The sequence below is a fragment of the Triturus cristatus genome, chromosome 10, assembly GCF_964204655.1.
Source record: "Triturus cristatus chromosome 10, aTriCri1.1, whole genome shotgun sequence".
NCBI classification, from domain to species: Eukaryota; Metazoa; Chordata; class Amphibia; order Caudata; family Salamandridae; genus Triturus; species Triturus cristatus.
In genome coordinates this window covers 669,972,510-669,992,800 of record NC_140593.1, presented here as the reverse complement: position 1 = coordinate 669,992,800, position 20,291 = coordinate 669,972,510, and positions in this window count along the sequence as shown.

Sequence of the window (20,291 nt, the reverse complement as noted above, 5' to 3'; positions counted from 1 at the left end):
TTTATCTTTAAATGTGATTTTCCACGTACAAATGTGAATTGTAGTTCAAAGAGGCAACATTTGAAAACGGACCATTTTTTTCGTTTCTGAAGCATGTCGTAAGGGGGGGTGGTTATCTCTTTCACCAAAAAATGGGCGTTTTTTATTGAACAATAAAGACCTCCAAATGTTATTTTATTCACTTCCCGTGGAGTAGAAACACTTTTTAAGGCCGCAGAGTGAGTAAATTGGCCATTTTCATTCACTTTTACCCATTCCAAAAATCTTGTGTTTAAGACCCCTGGACGCATGAAAATCACTTTAAACATATCATTTTATCTCTAAAAGTGATAATCCACATACAAATGTGAATTGTAGTTCAAAGATGCAACATTTGAAAATGAACCATATTTTTCGTTTCTGAAGCATGTCGTAAGGGGGGGGTGGTTATCTCTTTCACCAAAAATGGGCGTTTTTGATTGAACAATAAAGGCCTCCAAATGTTATTTTATTCACTTCCCGTGGAGTAGAAACACTTTTTAAGGCCTCAGAATGAGTAAATTGGCCATTTCCATTCACTTTTACCCATTCCTCAAATCTTGTGTTTAAGGCCCCTGGAAGCATGAAAATCACTTTAAACATATCCTTTTATCTTTAAAAGTGATTTTCCACATACAAATGTGAATTGTAGTTCAAAGAGGCAACATTTGAAAATGGACCATTTTTTTAGTTTCTGAAGCATGTCGTAAGGGGGGGTGGTTATCTCTTTCATCAAAAATCGGGCGTTTTTGATTGAACAATAAAGGCCTACAAATGTTATTTAATTCGCTTCCCGTGGAGTAGAAACACTTTTTAAGGCCGCAGAGTGAGGAAATTGGCCATTTTCATTCACTTTTACCCATTCCTCAAATCTTGTGTTAAAGGCCCCTGGAAGCATGAAAATCACTTTAAACATATCATTGTATCTCTAAAAGTGATTTTCCACGTACAAATGTGAATTGTAGTTCAAAGAGGCAACATTTGAAAACGGACCATTTTTTTCGTTTCTGAAGCATGTCGTAAGGGGGGGTGGTTATCTCTTTCACCAAAAAATGGGCGTTTTTGATTGAATAATAAAGGTCTCCAAATGTTATTTTATTCACTTTCAGTGGAGTAGAAACACTTTTTAAGGCCGCAGAGTGAGTAAATTGGCCATTTTCATTCACTTTTACCCATTCCAAAAATCTTGTGTTTAAGACCCCTGGATGCATGAACATCACTTTAAACATATCATTTTATCTCTAAAAGTGATAATCCACATACAAATGTGAATTGTAGTTCAAAGATGCAACATTTGAAAATGAACCATTTTTTTCGTTTCTGAAGCATGTCGTAAGGGGGGGTGGTTATCTCTTTCATCAAAAATCTGGTGTTTTTGATTGAACAATAAAGGCCTCCAAATGTTATTTAATTCACTTCCCGTGGAGGAGAAACACTTTTTAAGGCCTCAGAATGAGTAAATTGGCCATTTCCATTCACTTTTACCCATTCCTCAAATCTTGTGTTTAAGGCCCCTGGAAGCATGACAATCACTTTAAACGTATAATTTTATCTTTAAAAGTGATTTTCCACATACAAATGTGAATTGTAGTTCAAAGAGGCAACATTTGAAAATGAACCATTTTTTTAGTTTCTGAAGCATGTCGTAAGGGGGGGTGGTTATCTCTTTCATCAAAAATCGGGCGTTTTTGATTGAACAATAAAGGCCTACAAAAGTTATTTAATTCGCTTCCCGTGGAGTAGAAACACTTTTTAAGGGCGCAGAGTGAGTAAATTGGCCATTTTCATTCACTTTTACCCATTCCTCAAATCTTGTGTTTAAGGCCCCTGGAAGCATGAAAATCACTTTAAACATATCCTTTTATCTTTAAAAGTGATTTTCCACATACAAATGTGAATTGTAGTTCAAAGAGGCAACATTTGAAAATGGACCATTTTTTTAGTTTCTGAAGCATGTCGTAAGGGGGGGTGCTTATCTCTTTCATCAAAAATCGGGCGTTTTTGATTGAACAATAAAGGCCTACAAATGTTATTTAATTCGCTTCCCGTGGAGTAGAAACACTTTTTAAGGCCGCAGAGTGAGTAAATTGGCCATTTTCATTCACTTTTACCCATTCCTCAAATCTTGTGTTAAAGGCCCCTGGAAGCATGAAAATCACTTTAAACATATCATTGTATCTCTAAAAGTGATTTTCCACGTACAAATGTGAATTGTAGTTCAAAGAGGCAACATTTGAAAACGGACCATTTTTTTCGTTTCTGAAGCATGTCGTAAGGGGGGGGTGGTTATCTCTTTCACCAAAAAATGGGCGTTTTTGATTGAACAATAAAGGCCTCCAAATGTTATTTTATTCACTTCCCGTGGAGTAGAAACACTTTTTAAGGCCGCAGAGTGAGTAAATTGGCCATTTTCATTCACTTTTACCCATTCCAAAAATTTTGTGTTTAAGACCCCTGGGCGCATGAAAATCACTTTAAACATATCATTTTATCTCTAAAAGTGATAATCCACATACAAATGTGAATTGTAGTTCAAAGATGCAACATTTGAAAATGAACCATTTTTTTTGTTTCTGAAGCATGTCGTAAGGGGGGGTGGTTATCTCTTTCATCAAAAATCGGGCATTTTTGATTGAACAATAAAGGCCTACAAATGTTATTTAATTCACTTTCTGGGGTGGAGAAAAACTTTTTAAGGCCTCAGAATGAGTAAATTGGCCATTTCCATTCACTTTTACCCATTCCTCAAATCTTGTTTAAGGCCCCTGGAAGCATGACAATCACTTTAAACATATAATTTTATCTTTAAAAGTGATTTTCCACATACAAATGTGAATTGTAGTTCAAAGAGGCAACATTTGAAAATGAACCATTTTTTTAGTTTCTGAAGCATGTCGTAAGGGGGGGTGGTTATCTCTTTCATCAAAAATCGGGCGTTTTTGATTGAACAATAAAGGCCTACAAAAGTTATTTAATTCGCTTCCCGTGGAGTAGAAACACTTTTTAAGGGCGCAGAGTGAGTAAATTGGCCATTTTCATTCACTTTTACCCATTCCTCAAATCTTGTGTTTAAGGCCCCTGGAAGCATGAAAATCACTTTAAACATATCATTTTATCTCTAAAAGTGATAATCCACATACAAATGTGAATTGTAGTTCAAAGATGCAACATTTGAAAATGAACCATTTTTTTCGTTTCTGAAGCATGTCGTAAGGGGGGGTGGTTATCTCTTTCATCAAAAATCGGGCATTTTTGATTGAACAATAAAGGCCTACAAATGTTATTTAATTCACTTTCTGGGGTGGAGAAAAACTTTTTAAGGCCTCAGAGTGAATAAATTTGCCATTTTCATTCACGTTTTCCCATTCCTCAAATCTTGTGTTTAGTGCCCGGGGAAGCTTGAAAATCACTTCAAACATCTAATTTTATCTCTAAAAGTGATTATCCACGTGCAAATGTGAATTGTAGTTCAAAGATGCAACATTTGAAAATGGACCATTTTTTTCGTTTCTGAATCATGTCGTAAGGGGGGTGGTTATCACTTTCGTCAAAAATCTGGTGTTTTCGCTTGAACAATAAAGACCTCCAAATGTTATTTTATTCACTTGCCGTGGAGGAGAAACACTTTTTAAGGCCGCAGAGTGAGTAAATTGGCCATTTTCATTCACTTTTACCCATTTCTCAAATCTTGTGTTTAGGGCCCCTGGAAGCTTGAAAATCACTTTAAACATCTAATCTCATCTCTAAAAGTGATTATCCACCTACAAATGTGAATTGTAGTTCAAAGACGCAACATTTGAAAATGGACCATTTTTTTTGTTTCTGAAGCATGTCGTAAGGGGGGGTGGTTATCTCTTTCACCAAAAAATGGGCGTTTTTGATTGAACAATAAAGGCCTCCAAATGTTATTTTATTCACTTCCAGTGGAGTAGAAACACTTTTTAAGGCCACAGAGTGAGTAAATTGGCCTTTTTCATTCACTTTTACCCATTCCAAAAATCTTGTGTTTAAGACCCCTGGACGCATGAAAACCACTTTAAACATATCATTTTATCTCTAAAAGTGATAATCCACATACAAATGTGAATTGTAGTTCAAAGATGCAACATTTGAAAATGAACCATTTTTTTCGTTTCTGAAGCATGTCGTAAGGGGGGGTGGTTATCTCTTTCACCAAAAAACGAGCCTTTTTGATTGAACAATAAAGGCCTCCAAATGGTATTTTATTCACTTCCCGTGGAGTAGAAACACTTTTTAAGGCCGCAGAGTGAGTAAATTGGCCATTTTCATTCACTTTTAGCCATTCCTCAAATCTTGTGTTTAAGGCCCCTGGAAGCATGAAAATCACTTTAAACATCTCAGTTTTTTCTTTAAAAGTGATTTTCCACGTACAAATGTGAATTGTAGTTCAAAGAGGCAACATTTGAAAACGGACCATTTTTTTCGTTTCTGAAGCATGTCGTAAGGGGGGGTGGTTATCTCTTTCACCAAAAATCGGGGGTTTTTGATTGAACAATAAAGGCCTCCAAATGTTATTTTATTCACTTCCAGTGGAGTAGAAACACTTTTTAAGGCCACAGAGTGAGTAAATTGGCCATTTTCATTCACTTTTACCCATTCCAAAAATCTTATGTTTAAGACCCCTGGACGCATGAAAATCACTTTAAACATATCATTTTATCTCTAAAAGTGATAATCCACATACAAATGTGAATTGTAGTTCAAAGATGCAACATTTGAAAATGAACCATTTTTTTCGTTTCTGAAGCATGTCGTAAGGGGGGGTGGTTATCTCTTTCACCAAAAAACGAGCGTTTTTGATTGAACAATAAAGGCCTCCAAATGGTATTTTATTCACTTCCCGTGGAGTAGAAACACTTTTTAAGGCCGCAGAGTGAGTAAATTGGCCATTTTCATTCACTTTTACCCATTCCTCAAATCTTGTGTTTAAGGCCCCTGGAAGCATGAAAATCACTTTAAACATCTCAGTTTTTTCTTTAAAAGTGATTTTCCACGTACAAATATGAATTGTAGTTCAAAGAGGCAACATTTGAAAACGGACCATTTTTTTCGTTTCTGAAGCATGTCGTAAGGGGGGGTGGTTATCTCTTTCACCAAAAATCGGGGGTTTTTGCTTAAAAAAAAGGCCTACAAATGTTATTTAATTCGCTTCCCGTGGAGTAGAAACACTTTTTAAGGCCACAGAGTGAGTAAATTGGCCATTTTCATTCACTTTTACCCATTCCTCAAATCTTGTGTTTAAGGCCCCTGGAAGCATGAAAATCACTTTAAACATCTCATTTTTTCTTTAAAAGTGATTTTCCACGTACAAATGTGAATTGTAGTTCAATGAGGCAACATTTGAAAACGGACCATTTTTTTCGTTTCTGAAGCATGTCGTAAGGGGGGGTGGTTATCTCTTTCACCAAAAAATGGGCGTTTTTGATTGAACAATAAAGGCCTCCAAATGTTATTTTATTCACTTCCCGTGGAGTAGAAACACTTTTTAAGGCCGCAGAGTGAGTAAATTGGCCATTTTCATTCACTTTTACCCATTCCAAAAATCTTGTGTTTAAGACCCCTGGACGCATAAAAATCAATTTAAACATATCATTTTATCTTTAAAAGTGATTTTCCACATACAAATGTGAATTGTAGTTCAAAGAGGCAACATTTGAAAATGGACCATTTTTTTAGTTTCTGAAGCATGTCGTAAGGGGGGGTGGTTATCTCTTTCATCAAAAATCGGGCGTTTTTGATTGAACAAAAAAGGCCTACAAATGTTATTTAATTCGCTTCCCGTAGAGTAGAAACACTTTTTAAGGCCGCAGAGTGAGTAAATTGGCCATTTTCATTCACTTTTACCCATTCCTCAAATCTTGTGTTTAAGGCCCCTGGAAGCATGAAAATCACTTTAAACATCTCATTTTTTCTTTAAAAGTGATTTTCCACGTACAAATGTGAATTGTAGTTCAAAGAGGCAACATTTGAAAATGGACCATTTTTTTCGTTTCTGAAGCATGTCGTAAGGGGGGTGGTTATCTCTTTCGTCAAAAATCTGGTGTTTTCGCTTGAACAATAAAGACCTCCAAATGTTATTTTATTCACTTGCCGTGGAGGAGAAACACTTTTTAAGGCCGCAGAGTGAGTAAATTGGCCATTTTCATTCACTTTTACCCATTTCTCAAATCTTGTGTTTAGGGCCCCTGGAAGCTTGAAAATCACTTTAAACATCTAATCTCATCTCTAAAAGTGATTATCCACCTACAAATGTGAATTGTAGTTCAAAGACGCAACATTTGAAAATGGACCATTTTTTTCGTTTCTGAAGCATGTCGTAAGGGGGGGTGGTTATCTCTTTCACCAAAAAATGGGCGTTTTTGATTGAACAATAAAGGCCTCCAAATGTTATTTTATTCACTTCCAGTGGAGTAGAAACACTTTTTAAGGCCACAGAGTGAGTAAATTGGCCTTTTTCATTCACTTTTACCCATTCCAAAAATCTTGTGTTTAAGACCCCTGGACGCATGAAAACCACTTTAAACATATCATTTTATCTCTAAAAGTGATAATCCACATACAAATGTGAATTGTAGTTCAAAGATGCAACATTTGAAAATGAACCATTTTTTTCGTTTCTGAAGCATGTCGTAAGGGGGGGTGGTTATCTCTTTCACCAAAAAACGAGCCTTTTTGATTGAACAATAAAGGCCTCCAAATGGTATTTTATTCACTTCCCGTGGAGTAGAAACACTTTTTAAGGCCGCAGAGTGAGTAAATTGGCCATTTTCATTCACTTTTAGCCATTCCTCAAATCTTGTGTTTAAGGCCCCTGGAAGCATGAAAATCACTTTAAACATCTCAGTTTTTTCTTTAAAAGTGATTTTCCACGTACAAATGTGAATTGTAGTTCAAAGAGGCAACATTTGAAAACGGACCATTTTTTTCGTTTCTGAAGCATGTCGTAAGGGGGGGTGGTTATCTCTTTCACCAAAAATCGGGGGTTTTTGATTGAACAATAAAGGCCTCCAAATGTTATTTTATTCACTTCCAGTGGAGTAGAAACACTTTTTAAGGCCACAGAGTGAGTAAATTGGCCATTTTCATTCACTTTTACCCATTCCAAAAATCTTATGTTTAAGACCCCTGGACGCATGAAAATCACTTTAAACATATCATTTTATCTCTAAAAGTGATAATCCACATACAAATGTGAATTGTAGTTCAAAGATGCAACATTTGAAAATGAACCATTTTTTTCGTTTCTGAAGCATGTCGTAAGGGGGGGTGGTTATCTCTTTCACCAAAAAACGAGCGTTTTTGATTGAACAATAAAGGCCTCCAAATGGTATTTTATTCACTTCCCGTGGAGTAGAAACACTTTTTAAGGCCGCAGAGTGAATAAATTGGCCATTTTCATTCACTTTTACCCATTCCTCAAATCTTGTGTTTAAGGCCCCTGGAAGCATGAAAATCACTTTAAACATCTCAGTTTTTTCTTTAAAAGTGATTTTCCACGTACAAATATGAATTGTAGTTCAAAGAGGCAACATTTGAAAACGGACCATTTTTTTCGTTTCTGAAGCATGTCGTAAGGGGGGGTGGTTATCTCTTTCACCAAAAATCGGGGGTTTTTGCTTAAAAAAAAGGCCTACAAATGTTATTTAATTCGCTTCCCGTGGAGTAGAAACACTTTTTAAGGCCACAGAGTGAGTAAATTGGCCATTTTCATTCACTTTTACCCATTCCTCAAATCTTGTGTTTAAGGCCCCTGGAAGCATGAAAATCACTTTAAACATCTCATTTTTTCTTTAAAAGTGATTTTCCACGTACAAATGTGAATTGTAGTTCAATGAGGCAACATTTGAAAACGGACCATTTTTTTCGTTTCTGAAGCATGTCGTAAGGGGGGTGGTTATCTCTTTCACCAAAAAATGGGCGTTTTTGATTGAACAATAAAGGCCTCCAAATGTTATTTTATTCACTTCCCGTGGAGTAGAAACACTTTTTAAGGCCGCAGAGTGAGTAAATTGGCCATTTTCATTCACTTTTACCCATTCCAAAAATCTTGTGTTTAAGACCCCTGGACGCATAAAAATCAATTTAAACATATCATTTTATCTTTAAAAGTGATTTTCCACATACAAATGTGAATTGTAGTTCAAAGAGGCAACATTTGAAAATGGACCATTTTTTTAGTTTCTGAAGCATGTCGTAAGGGGGGGGTGGTTATCTCTTTCATCAAAAATCGGGCGTTTTTGATTGAACAAAAAAGGCCTACAAATGTTATTTAATTCGCTTCCCGTAGAGTAGAAACACTTTTTAAGGCCGCAGAGTGAGTAAATTGGCCATTTTCATTCACTTTTACCCATTCCTCAAATCTTGTGTTTAAGGCCCCTGGAAGCATGAAAATCACTTTAAACATCTCATTTTTTCTTTAAAAGTGATTTTCCACGTACAAATGTGAATTGTAGTTCAAAGAGGCAACATTTGAAAATGGACCATTTTTTTCGTTTCTGAAGCATGTCGTAAGTGGGGGGGTGGTTATCTCTTTCACCAAAAAATGGGCGTTTTTGATTGAACAATAAAGGCCTCCAAATGTTATTTTATTCACTTCCCGTGGAGTAGAAACACTTTTTAAGGCCGCAGAGTGAGTAAATTGGCCATTTTCATTCACTTTTACCCATTCCAAAAATCTTGTGTTTAAGACCCCTGGGCGCATGAAAATCACTTTAAACATATCATTTTATCTCTAAAAGTGATAATCCACATACAAATGTGAATTGTAGTTCAAAGATGCAACATTTGAAAATGAACCATTTTTTTTGTTTCTGAAGCATGTCGTAAGGGGGGGTGGTTATCTCTTTCATCAAAAATCGGGCATTTTTGATTGAACAATAAAGGCCTACAAATGTTATTTAATTCACTTTCTGGGGTGGAGAAAAACTTTTTAAGGCCTCAGAGTGAATAAATTGGCCATTTTCATTCAAGTTTTCCCATTCCTCAAATCTTGTGTTTAGGGCCCGGGGAAGCTTGAAAATCACTTCAAACATCTAATTTTATCTCTAAAAGTGATTATCCACGTACAAATGTGAATTGTAGTTCAAAGACGCAACATTTGAAAATGGACCATTTTTTTCGTTTCTGAAGTATGTCGTAAGGGGGGGTGGTTATCTCTTTCGTCAAAAATCTGGCGTTTTCGCTTGAACAATAAAGACCTCCAAATGTTATTTTATTCACTTACCGTGGAGTAGAAACACTTTTTAAGGCCGCAGAGTGAGTAAATTGCCCATTTTCATTCACTTTTACCCATTTCTCAAATCTTGTGTTTAAGGCCCCTGGAAGCATGAAAATCACTTTAAACAGATAATTTTATCTTTAAATGTGATTTTCCACGTACAAATGTGAATTGTAGTTCAAAGAGGCAACATTTGAAAACGGACCATTTTTTTCGTTTCTGAAGCATGTCGTAAGGGGGGTGGTTATCTCTTTCACCAAAAAATGGGCGTTTTTGATTGAACAATAAAGGCCTCCAAATGGTATTTTATTCACTTCCCGTGGAGTAGAAACACTTTTTAAGGCCGCAGAGTGAGTAAATTGGCCATTTTCATTCACTTTTACCCATTCCAAAAATCTTGTGTTTAAGACCCCTGGGCGCATGAAAATCACTTTAAACATATCATTTTATCTCTAAAAGTGATAATCCACATACAAATGTGAATTGTAGTTCAAAGATGCAACATTTGAAAATGAACCATTTTTTTTGTTTCTGAAGCATGTCGAAGGGGGGGTGGTTATCTCTTTCATCAAAAAACGGGCATTTTTGATTGAACAATAAAGGCCTCCAAATGTTATTTAATTCACTTCCCGTGGAGGAGAAACACTTTTTAAGGCCTCAGAATGAGTAAATTGGCCATTTCCATTCACTTTTACCCATTCCTCAAATCTTGTGTTTAAGGCCCCTGGAAGCATGAAAATCACTTTAAACATCTCATTTTATCTTTAAAAGTGATTTTCCACATACAAATGTGAATTGTAGTTCAAAGACGCAACATTTGAAAATGGACCATTTTTTTTCGTTTCTGAAGCATGTTGTCGGGGGGGGTGGTTATCTCTTTCGTCAAAAATCTGGCGTTTTCGCTTGAACAATAAAGACCTCCAAATGTTATTTTATGCACTTGCCGTGGAGTAGAAACACTTTTTAAGGCCGCAGAGTGAGTAAATTGCCCATTTTCATTCACTTTTACCCATTCCTCAAATCTTGTGTTTAAGTCCCCTGGAAGCATGAAAATCACTTTAAACATATCCTTTTATCTTTAAAAGTGATTTTCCACATACAAATGTGAATTGTAGTTCAAAGAGGCAACATTTGAAAATGGACCATTTTTTTAGTTTCTGAAGCATGTCGTAAGGGGGGGTGGTTATCTCTTTCATCAAAAATCGGGCGTTTTTGATTGAACAATAAAGGCCTACAAATGTTATTTAATTTGCTTCCCGTGGAGTAGAAACACTTTTTAAGGCCGCAGAGTGAGTAAATTGGCCATTTTCATTCACTTTTACCCATTCCTCAAATCTTGTGTTTAAGGCCCCTGGAAGCATGAAAATCACTTTAAACATATCATTTTATCTTTAAAAGTGATTTTCCACATACAAATGTGAATTGTAGTTCAAAGAGGCAACATTTGAAAATGGACCATTTTTTTAGTTTCTGAAGCATGTCGTAAGGGGGGGTGGTTATCTCTTTCATCAAAAATCGGGCATTTTTGATTGAACAATAAAGGCCTACAAATGTTATTTAATTCACTTTCTGGGGTGGAGAAAAACTTTTTAAGGCCTCAGAGTGAATAAATTTGCCATTTTCATTCACGTTTTCCCATTCCTCAAATCTTGTGTTTAGGGCCCGGGGAAGCTTGAAAATCACTTCAAACATCTAATTTTATCTCTAAAAGTGATTATCCACGTGCAAATGTGAATTGTAGTTCAAAGATGCAACATTTGAAAATGGACCATTTTTTTCGTTTCTGAAGCATGTCGTAAGGGGGGTGGTTATCTCTTTCACCAAAAAATGGGCGTTTTTGATTGAACAATAAAGACCTCCAAATGTTATTTTATTCACTTGCCGTGGAGGAGAAACACTTTTTAAGGCCGCAGAGTGAGTAAATTGGCCATTTTCATTCACTTTTACCCATTCCAAAAATCTTGTGTTTAAGACCCCTGGACGCATGAAAATCACTTTAAACATATCATTTTATCTCTAAAAGTGATAATCCACATACAAATGTGAATTGTAGTTCAAAGATGCAACATTTGAAAATGAACCATTTTTTTCGTTTCTGAAGCATGTCGTAAGGGGGGGTGGTTATCTCTTTCACCAAAAAACGAGCGTTTTTGATTGAACAATAAAGGCCTCCAAATGGTATTTTATTCACTTCCCGTGGAGTAGAAACACTTTTTAAGGCCGCAGAGTGAGTAAATTGGCCATTTTCATTCACTTTTACCCATTCCTCAAATCTTGTGTTTAAGGCCCCTGGAAGCATGAAAATCACTTTAAACATCTCAGTTTTTACTTTAAAAGTGATTTTCCACGTACAAATGTGAATTGTAGTTCAAAGAGGCAACATTTAAAAACGGACCATTTTTTTCGTTTCTGAAGCATGTCGTAAGGGGGGGTGGTTATCTCTTTCACCAAAAATCGGGGGTTTTTGCTTGAACAATAAAGGCCTCCAAATGTTATTTTATTCACTTCCCGTGGAGAAGAAACACTTTTTAAGGCCACAGAGTGAGTAAATTGGCCATTTTCATTCACTTTTACCCATTCCAAAAATCTTGTTTTTAAGACCCCTGGAAGCTTGAAAATTACTTTAAACATCTAATTTTATCTCTAAAAGTGATTATCCACATACAAATGTGAACTGTAGTTCAAAGACGCAACATTTGAAAATGGACCATTTTTTTCGTTTCTGAAGCATGTCGTAAGGGGGGTGGTTATCTCTTTCATCAAAAATCTGGCATTTTTGATTGAACAATAAAGGCCTCCAAATGTTATTTAATTCACTTCCCGTGGAGGAGAAACACTTTTTAAGGCCTCAGAATGAGTAAATTGGCCATTTCCATTCACTTTTACCCATTCCTCAAATCTTGTGTTTAAGGCCCCTGGAAGCATAAAAATCAATTTAAACATATCATTTTATCTTTAAAAGTGATTTTCCACATACAAATGTGAATTGTAGTTCAAAGAGGCAACATTTGAAAATGGACCATTTTTTTAGTTTCTGAAGCATGTCGTAAGGGGGGGTGGTTATCTCTTTCATCAAAAATCGGGCGTTTTTGATTGAACAAAAAAGGCCTACAAATGTTATTTAATTCGCTTCCCGTGGAGTAGAAACACTTTTTAAGGCCGCAGAGTGAGTAAATTGGCCATTTTCATTCACTTTTACCCATTCCACAAATCTTGTGTTTAAGGCCCCTGGAAGCATGAAAATCACTTTAAACATCTCATTTTTTCTTTAAAAGTGATTTTCCACGTACAAATGTGAATTGTAGTTCAAAGAGGCAACATTTGAAAATGGACCATTTTTTTCGTTTCTGAAGCATGTCGTAAGGGGGGGTGGTTATCTCTTTCACCAAAAAATGGGCGTTTTTGATTGAACAATAAAGGCCTCCAAATGGTATTTTATTCACTTCCCGTGGAGTAGAAACACTTTTTAAGGCCGCAGAGTGAGTAAATTGGCCATTTTCATTCACTTTTACCCATTCCAAAAATCTTGTGTTTAAGACCCCTGGGCGCATGAAAATCACTTTAAACATATCATTTTATCTCTAAAAGTGATAATCCACATACAAATGTGAATTGTAGTTCAAAGATGCAACATTTGAAAATGAACCATTTTTTTTGTTTCTGAAGCATGTCGTAAGAGGGGGTGGTTATCTCTTTCATCAAAAATCGGGCATTTTTGATTGAACAATAAAGGCCTACAAATGTTATTTAATTCACTTTCTGGGGTGGAGAAAAACTTTTTAAGGCCTCAGAGTGAATAAATTGGCCATTTTCATTCACGTTTTCCCATTCTTCAAATCTTGTGTTTAGGGCCCGGGGAAGCTTGAAAATCACTTCAAACATCTAATTTTATCTCGAAAAGTGATTATCCACGTACAAATGTGAATTGTAGTTCAAAGACGCAACATTTGAAAATGGACCATTTTTTTCGTTTCTGAAGCATGTCGTAAGGGGGGGTGGTTATCTCTTTCACCAAAAAATGGGCGTTTTTTATTGAACAATAAAGACCTCCAAATGTTATTTTATTCACTTCCCGTGGAGTAGAAACACTTTTTAAGGCCGCAGAGTGAGTAAATTGGCCATTTTCATTCACTTTTACCCATTCCAAAAATCTTGTGTTTAAGACCCCTGGACGCATGAAAATCACTTTAAACATATCATTTTATCTCTAAAAGTGATAATCCACATACAAATGTGAATTGTAGTTCAAAGATGCAACATTTGAAAATGAACCATATTTTTCGTTTCTGAAGCATGTCGTAAGGGGGGGTGGTTATCTCTTTCACCAAAAAATGGGCGTTTTTGATTGAACAATAAAGGCCTCCAAATGTTATTTTATTCACTTCCCGTGGAGTAGAAACACTTTTTAAGGCCTCAGAATGAGCAAATTGGCCATTTCCATTCACTTTTACCCATTCCTCAAATCTTGTGTTTAAGGCCCCTGGAAGCATGAAAATCACTTTAAACATATCCTTTTATCTTTAAAAGTGATTTTCCACATACAAATGTGAATTGTAGTTCAAAGAGGCAACATTTGAAAATGGACCATTTTTTTTAGTTTCTGAAGCATGTCGTAAGGGGGGGTGGTTATCTCTTTCATCAAAAATCGGGCGTTTTTGATTGAACAATAAAGGCCTACAAATGTTATTTAATTCGCTTCCCGTGGAGAAGAAACACTTTTTAAGGCCGCAGAGTGAGTAAATTGGCCATTTTCATTCACTTTTACCCATTCCTCAAATCTTGTGTTTAAGGCCCCTGGAAGCATGAAAATCACTTTAAACATATCATTGTATCTCTAAAAGTGATTTTCCACGTACAAATGTGAATTGTAGTTCAAAGAGGCAACATTTGAAAACGGACCATTTTTTTCGTTTCTGAAGCATGTCGTAAGGGGGGGGTGGTTATCTCTTTCACCAAAAAATGGGCGTTTTTGATTGAACAATAAAGGCCTCCAAATGTTATTTTATTCACTTCCCGTGGAGTAGAAACACTTTTTAAGGCCGCAGAGTGAGTAAATTGGCCATTTTCATTCACTTTTACCCATTCCAAAAATTTTGTGTTTAAGACCCCTGGGCGCATGAAAATCACTTTAAACATATCATTTTATCTCTAAAAGTGATAATCCACATACAAATGTGAATTGTAGTTCAAAGATGCAACATTTGAAAATGAACCATTTTTTTTGTTTCTGAAGCATGTCGTAAGGGGGGGTGGTTATCTCTTTCATCAAAAATCGGGCATTTTTGATTGAACAATAAAGGCCTACAAATGTTATTTAATTCACTTTCTGGGTTGGAGAAAAACTTTTTAAGGCCTCAGAATGAGTAAATTGGCCATTTCCATTCACTTTTACCCATTCCTCAAATCTTGTTTAAGGCCCCTGGAAGCATGAAAATCACTTTAAACATATAATTTTATCTTTAAAAGTGATTTTCCACATACAAATGTGAATTGTAGTTCAAAGAGGCAACATTTGAAAATGAACCATTTTTTTAGTTTCTGAAGCATGTCGTAAGGGGGGGTGGTTATCTCTTTCATCAAAAATCGGGCGTTTTTGATTGAACAATAAAGGCCTACAAAAGTTATTTAATTCGCTTCCCGTGGAGTAGAAACACTTTTTAAGGCCGCAGAGTGAGTAAATTGGCCATGTTCATTCACTTTTACCCATTCCTCAAATCTTGTGTTTAAGGCCCCTGGAAGCATGAAAATCACTTTAAACATATCAGTTTTTTCTTTAAAAGTGATTTTCCACGTACAAATGTGAATTGTAGTTCAAAGAGGCAACATTTGAAAATGGACCATTTTTTTCGTTTCTGAAGCATGTCGTAAGGGGGGGTGGTTATCTCTTTCACCAAAAATCGGGGGTTTTTGCTTGAACAATAAAGGCCTCCAAATGTTATTTTATTCACTTCCCGTGGAGAAGAAACACTTTTTAAGGCCACAGAGTGAGTAAATTGGCCATTTTCTTTCACTTTTACCCATTCCAAAAATCTTGTTTTTAAGACCCCTGGAAGCATGAAAATCACTTTAAACATCTCATTTTATCTTTAAAAGTGATTTTCCACATACAAATGTGAATTGTAGTTCAAAGACGCAACATTTGAAAATGGACCATTTTTTTCGTTTCTGAAGCATGTCGTCGGGGGGGTGGTTATCTCTTTCGTCAAAAATCTGGCGTTTTCGCTTGAACAATAAAGACCTCCAAATGTTATTTTATGCACTTGCCGTGGAGTAGAAACACTTTTTAAGGCCGCAGAGTGAGTAAATTGCCCATTTTCATTCACTTTTACCCATTCCTCAAATCTTGTGTTTAAGGCCCCTGGAAGCATGAAAATCACTTTAAACATCTCATTTTTTCTTTAAAAGTGATTTTCCACGTACAAATGTGAATTGTAGTTCAATGAGGCAACATTTGAAAACCGACCATTTTTTTCATTTCTGAAGCATGTTGTAAGGGTTATCTCTTTCACCAAACAATGGGCGTTTTTGATTGAACAATAAAGGCCTCCAAATGTTATTTTATTCACTTCCCGTGGAGTAGAAACACTTTTTAAGGCCGCAGAGTGAGTAAATTGGCCATTTTCATTCACTTTTACCCATTCCTCAAATCTTGTGTTTAAGGCCCCTGGAAGCATGAAAATCACTTTAAACAGATAATTTTATCTTTAAATGTGATTTTCCACGTACAAATGTGAATTGTAGTTCAAAGAGGCAACATTTGAAAACGGACCATTTTTTTCGTTTCTGAAGCATGTCGTAAGGGGGGGTGGTTATCTCTTTCACCAAAAAATGGGCGTTTTTTATTGAACAATAAAGACCTCCAAATGTTATTTTATTCACTTCCCGTGGAGTAGAAACACTTTTTAAGGCCGCAGAGTGAGTAAATTGGCCATTTTCATTCACTTTTACCCATTCCAAAAATCTTGTGTTTAAGACCCCTGGACGCATGAAAATCACTTTAAACATATCATTTTATCTCTAAAAGTGATAATCCACATACAAATGTGAATTGTAGTTCAAAGATGCAACATTTGAAAATGAACCATATTTTTCGTTTCTGAAGCATGTCGTAAGGGGGGGGTGGTTATCTCTTTCACCAAAAATGGGCGTTTTTGATTGAACAATAAAGGCCTCCAAATGTTATTTTATTCACTTCCCGTGGAGTAGAAACACTTTTTAAGGCCTCAGAATGAGTAAATTGGCCATTTCCATTCACTTTTACCCATTCCTCAAATCTTGTGTTTAAGGCCCCTGGAAGCATGAAAATCACTTTAAACATATCCTTTTATCTTTAAAAGTGATTTTCCACATACAAATGTGAATTGTAGTTCAAAGAGGCAACATTTAAAAATGGACCATTTTTTTAGTTTCTGAAGCATGTCGTAAGGGGGGGTGGTTATCTCTTTCATCAAAAATCGGGCGTTTTTGATTGAACAATAAAGGCCTACAAATGTTATTTAATTCGCTTCCCGTGGAGTAGAAACACTTTTTAAGGCCGCAGAGTGAGGAAATTGGCCATTTTCATTCACTTTTACCCATTCCTCAAATCTTGTGTTAAAGGCCCCTGGAAGCATGAAAATCACTTTAAACATATCATTGTATCTCTAAAAGTGATTTTCCACGTACAAATGTGAATTGTAGTTCAAAGAGGCAACATTTGAAAACGGACCATTTTTTTCGTTTCTGAAGCATGTCGTAAGGGGGGGTGGTTATCTCTTTCACCAAAAAATGGGCGTTTTTGATTGAATAATAAAGGTCTCCAAATGTTATTTTATTCACTTTCAGTGGAGTAGAAACACTTTTTAAGGCCGCAGAGTGAGTAAATTGGCCATTTTCATTCACTTTTACCCATTCCAAAAATCTTGTGTTTAAGACCCCTGGATGCATGAACATCACTTTAAACATATCATTTTATCTCTAAAAGTGATAATCCACATACAAATGTGAATTGTAGTTCAAAGATGCAACATTTGAAAATGAACCATTTTTTTCGTTTCTGAAGCATGTCGTAAGGGGGGGTGGTTATCTCTTTCATCAAAAATCTGGTGTTTTTGATTGAACAATAAAGGCCTCCAAATGTTATTTAATTCACTTCCCGTGGAGGAGAAACACTTTTTAAGGCCTCAGAATGAGTAAATTGGCCATTTCCATTCACTTTTACCCATTCCTCAAATCTTGTGTTTAAGGCCCCTGGAAGCATGACAATCACTTTAAACATATAATTTTATCTTTAAAAGTGATTTTCCACATACAAATGTGAATTGTAGTTCAAAGAGGCAACATTTGAAAATGAACCATTTTTTTAGTTTCTGAAGCATGTCGTAAGGGGGGGTGGTTATCTCTTTCATCAAAAATCGGGCGTTTTTGATTGAACAATAAAGGCCTACAAAAGTTATTTAATTCGCTTCCCGTGGAGTAGAAACACTTTTTAAGGGCGCAGAGTGAGTAAATTGGCCATTTTCATTCACTTTTACCCATTCCTCAAATCTTGTGTTTAAGGCCCCTGGAAGCATGAAAATCACTTTAAACATATCCTTTTATCTTTAAAAGTGATTTTCCACATACAAATGTGAATTGTAGTTCAAAGAGGCAACATTTGAAAATGGACCATTTTTTTAGTTTCTGAAGCATGTCGTAAGGGGGGGTGGTTATCTCTTTCATCAAAAATCGGGCGTTTTTGATTGAACAATAAAGGCCTACAAATGTTATTTAATTCGCTTCCCGTGGAGTAGAAACACTTTTTAAGGCCGCAGAGTGAGTAAATTGGCCATTTTCATTCACTTTTACCCATTCCTCAAATCTTGTGTTAAAGGCCCCTGGAAGCATGAAAATCACTTTAAACATATCATTGTATCTCTAAAAGTGATTTTCCACGTACAAATGTGAATTGTAGTTCAAAGAGGCAACATTTGAAAACGGACCATTTTTTTCGTTTCTGAAGCATGTCGTAAGGGGGGGGTGGTTATCTCTTTCACCAAAAAATGGGCGTTTTTGATTGAACAATAAAGGCCTCCAAATGTTATTTTATTCACTTCCCGTGGAGTAGAAACACTTTTTAAGGCCGCAGAGTGAGTAAATTGGCCATTTTCATTCACTTTTACCCATTCCAAAAATTTTGTGTTTAAGACCCCTGGGCGCATGAAAATCACTTTAAACATATCATTTTATCTCTAAAAGTGATAATCCACATACAAATGTGAATTGTAGTTCAAAGATGCAACATTTGAAAATGAACCATTTTTTTTGTTTCTGAAGCATGTCGTAAGGGGGGGTGGTTATCTCTTTCATCAAAAATCGGGCATTTTTGATTGAACAATAAAGGCCTACAAATGTTATTTAATTCACTTTCTGGGGTGGAGAAAAACTTTTTAAGGCCTCAGAATGAGTAAATTGGCCATTTCCATTCACTTTTACCCATTCCTCAAATCTTGTTTAAGGCCCCTGGAAGCATGACAATCACTTTAAACATATAATTTTATCTTTAAAAGTGATTTTCCACATACAAATGTGAATTGTAGTTCAAAGAGGCAACATTTGAAAATGAACCATTTTTTTAGTTTCTGAAGCATGTCGTAAGGGGGGGTGGTTATCTCTTTCATCAAAAATCGGGCGTTTTTGATTGAACAATAAAGGCCTACAAAAGTTATTTAATTCGCTTCCCGTGGAGTAGAAACACTTTTTAAGGGCGCAGAGTGAGTAAATTGGCCATTTTCATTCACTTTTACCCATTCCTCAAATCTTGTGTTTAAGGCCCCTGGAAGCATGAAAATCACTTTAAACATATCATTTTATCTCTAAAAGTGATAATCCACATACAAATGTGAATTGTAGTTCAAAGATGCAACATTTGAAAATGAACCATTTTTTTCGTTTCTGAAGCATGTCGTAAGGGGGGGTGGTTATCTCTTTCATCAAAAATCGGGCATTTTTGATTGAACAATAAAGGCCTACAAATGTTATTTAATTCACTTTCTGGGGTGGAGAAAAACTTTTTAAGGCCTCAGAGTGAATAAATTTGCCATTTTCATTCACGTTTTCCCATTCCTCAAATCTTGTGTTTAGTGCCCGGGGAAGCTTGAAAATCACTTCAAACATCTAATTTTATCTCTAAAAGTGATTATCCACGTGCAAATGTGAATTGTAGTTCAAAGATGCAACATTTGAAAATGGACCATTTTTTTCGTTTCTGAATCATGTCGTAAGGGGGGTGGTTATCACTTTCGTCAAAAATCTGGTGTTTTCGCTTGAACAATAAAGACCTCCAAATGTTATTTTATTCACTTGCCGTGGAGGAGAAACACTTTTTAAGGCCGCAGAGTGAGTAAATTGGCCATTTTCATTCACTTTTACCCATTTCTCAAATCTTGTGTTTAGGGCCCCTGGAAGCTTGAAAATCACTTTAAACATCTAATCTCATCTCTAAAAGTGATTATCCACCTACAAATGTGAATTGTAGTTCAAAGACGCAACATTTGAAAATGGACCATTTTTTTCGTTTCTGAAGCATGTCGTAAGGGGGGGTGGTTATCTCTTTCACCAAAAAATGGGCGTTTTTGATTGAACAATAAAGGCCTCCAAATGTTATTTTATTCACTTCCAGTGGAGTAGAAACACTTTTTAAGGCCACAGAGTGAGTAAATTGGCCTTTTTCATTCACTTTTACCCATTCCAAAAATCTTGTGTTTAAGACCCCTGGACGCATGAAAACCACTTTAAACATATCATTTTATCTCTAAAAGTGATAATCCACATACAAATGTGAATTGTAGTTCAAAGATGCAACATTTGAAAATGAACCATTTTTTTCGTTTCTGAAGCATGTCGTAAGGGGGGGTGGTTATCTCTTTCACCAAAAAACGAGCCTTTTTGATTGAACAATAAAGGCCTCCAAATGGTATTTTATTCACTTCCCGTGGAGTAGAAACACTTTTTAAGGCCGCAGAGTGAGTAAATTGGCCATTTTCATTCACTTTTAGCCATTCCTCAAATCTTGTGT